The sequence below is a fragment of the Quercus robur genome, chromosome 3 (assembly GCF_932294415.1).
Source record: "Quercus robur chromosome 3, dhQueRobu3.1, whole genome shotgun sequence".
Taxonomy (NCBI): Eukaryota; Viridiplantae; Streptophyta; class Magnoliopsida; order Fagales; family Fagaceae; genus Quercus; species Quercus robur.
Genome location: NC_065536.1, coordinates 16,411,306 through 16,414,159, shown reverse-complemented (window position 1 = coordinate 16,414,159; position 2,854 = coordinate 16,411,306). Strand labels below are relative to the sequence as shown.

General features: G+C 30.4%; 1 long non-coding RNA gene across 4 annotated transcripts; it reads left to right on the top strand.

Annotated features, from left to right (window-relative positions):
- The first annotated feature begins 351 nt into the window (after positions 1-351).
- Positions 352-2,854, top strand: LOC126717288 (uncharacterized). 4 transcript variants are annotated; one of them, XR_007652499.1, is made up of 4 exons: positions 356-420; positions 1,145-1,201; positions 1,867-1,970; positions 2,347-2,671. It is a non-coding gene; the product is annotated as an uncharacterized LOC126717288 (long non-coding RNA). The 4 variants fall into 4 exon arrangements; XR_007652501.1 differs by lacking the exon at positions 1,145-1,201 and adding an exon at positions 2,734-2,854 and having other exon boundaries at positions 362-420; positions 2,347-2,484; XR_007652500.1 differs by lacking the exon at positions 1,145-1,201 and having other exon boundaries at positions 352-420; positions 1,897-1,970.

Genomic DNA, 2,854 nt, shown 5'->3' with positions numbered 1-2,854 from the left:
TTATTTAAGTTAAGTAGTAAACCTATTACCGGTTGAATGGGTAGTGTATAAATAAAAAACCAAAAAGAAAAGAAAGAAACAAAGAACGAGCGATTGGTTTAAAAAAAAAAAAAAAAAGAGAGAACGAAAGAGGGCCAAGAAGATGAACGAGAGACCAGGCAAGCCATGTTCCACCTTCAGATCATCTGCCACTGTCATTGTTGATCATTTTTTTAGCATTTGAGAAGATGTTTATTTATTTATTTGCTGTGGTTTTTCAAATTGATTTCTCAGCTTCTTTGTGCTGATTCAGATTGATTTTAATTCTGATTCAGTTGTTGGGTTTTGATAATTTTCTTTTTTCGATTTGAATTCTAGGGTTTCGGAAAAAAAATTACTGCCGGAGAATCCAAATTTTTGCTACGCTTTTTTGAATTTGTTGTAAGTATTCTATTTTATACCTGGTTTTTTTTTTTTCAAAATAATTGTTTTGTTTTAGGTAAATTTATTTGTAAATAAGTTTAGGTAATATATTTGATTGATTTTTTTTTTTAGGGTTTCTGTTAATTGTGTAGTTGATGTATATATTGTGTTAATTATGGTTAATAAATGATGATTGAGAATATACGGTAAGAAGAAATTGTATTTTCGTTGCGACCATTTCAGAGTCTGAAATGCCTAACAATCTGGATCCTTTTGTTCTTGTATGTTGTGGCCCTTGAGCCTTGAAGAGTAATTTAAGTCTCATAAACTTTATGTTGTAGTAAATTCTTCATTCTAGATTATTTTACTAACATTGTTGGATGGTTGAACCACAATGTGGAAAGGAGGGAGAAGGAGTGTATATTATTTATTAAATTTATTGTCAGCATCTTTGCTTCCCTATAAAAGAAAAAGAGAAAAGTCTAAAGGCTTAAGTTTAACACAATATACAGAAGTTGAGTACAAACTATATTGTGTTCTGTGTTTGGTATTCAAATTGGGATTTTGATTTTTAATCCTTTTCCTCTCTATTTGTTGAAGTCACCCTATAACTTGTTACTTTTATTACTAAGATTTGTATAACTTGTTACTTTTATTACTAAGATTTGTAAATATCAAATTTCATTTTTGGTTTCATAAGTAATTTCTACTGTTGTTTTATAATGTTCATTTCTATGCATAGATTTGCTTAATGTAGTTCCTGATGAGCAGAACTGATTTGGTCTGGGTGCACAAAGAGGTCGGTATCACTTTGGTTGTTGTTCTTTCTTATTTTTGCAAACCCCTAGTGAGTTTGTAAACTATGAGAATAAAATCTTAAATTTAGTAGGCTTCTTTATTTTGGGGTCAAATATCCTCCATTTAATTTGTGTTTCTTTTAGTCCAACTTGTATGTATTACTATGTTATTTATTTGTACACACTATAAAGTTTATAACTTTGTGTTATTTAAGTTGCAATGTTTTAGTGGGCTACGTGCTAGGTGTTTGGGGGAATGACTAAACATGTATACTTGCAATTAGCATGCTCTATTTCTGTTTTGTTAAAACTTAAAAACTCTGTGGTCATTGTGTGGTTTAGAACTTTTTAACTTTCATTCAAGTAATATAGAGTCATAGACTTTGAAAGAGATAGTGAACCCCATCTTTTGTTTTCATTTTAAATTGGTTCCTGTCTAATCTGTAGGTTGTTTTTGTTCTCCAAGTCAAGAATATTTCATCTGGGTCTTACTGTTTTTTTTTTTTTCTTTTGGCCTTTAAATATAATAAACATGATTACTGCTTAGTTTTTGAATTTGATTGAGTTTTCCAGGTTCATATTTCATGGTTTTGGAGATGCTTGAGTCTCTTCCACTCATTGAGTGCATCAACCTGAGGTCTTTTTTTTTTTTTTGGATAAATTGCAGCAACCTGAGTGTTTTTTTGATAAACTACAGGCTGCAACAACCTGAGGTTTTTTTGATAAACTACAACAACCTATTGTTTGTTTGATAAACTGTAGCAACTTGAGGTTAGTTCTTTTTCTTCCTCCTTTATTTGGTGGATATATGATGGCTTGGGGGAGATCTGTTTTTGGTTGTTGCATTTGGGAGTTTTGAACAACATTTGATGATTTGTTCTAAAAATGCACACCATGTGTTTGATGTTTTGTTCTATAAGCTTTGTAGTAGCCTAGTGGAGCTAGTGTGCCTATCTTATGCAATTTTAACTAACTAATTTACTTAATCATGGAGTAAAAGATTGAAAATTTTTCAATCAAATCTTGATGCAAATAATAGATAGGAGATTGATAATGTTATTTGGATAGTGTCTTGCTAAAGTGGCATAGCATCTTTTTCTCTCCTGCTCAAAACTTACATTTAATATGAAGTTAAATCATTTTGCAGGGGTAGGATGAAGAATTGGCTCATACAATTGAAGTCCATGTAACAAGACCAAGCTCTAAAACAGAGCTGAAACATTGATATGCACCCACAAAATTTACATTATTACTCAACTTTCAAATAATAAGAAACCTCTAAAAGGTTCATTATATGATTATATCCTTTTTTTAGCATGTTGTTGTTTACTAGATTTTTTTATTTAATAAACTTATTATATATGATTTTGAATTTGCTGATATTGTCAGGTTGAGCTAGATGAGCCAAAGTTCTTGAATAATAATAGTTATATAAATAAATATCTAAGGCTCTATGCAAAGAGATTTGCTCTTATGAACATCTATTTCTTTTTTCTTTTTTCCAAGCTCTAATAGTTATATCATGTAAATGCAGATATTTCTATTGTTAGTGGAGCTGCATAATGGATAATAAGAAATTGCTACAAGTTAGAAGTTGCCCTGTTGAGAACTTAAGAATGAATGATCCAGAAATGCATATGCTTTTGATTGTCTCT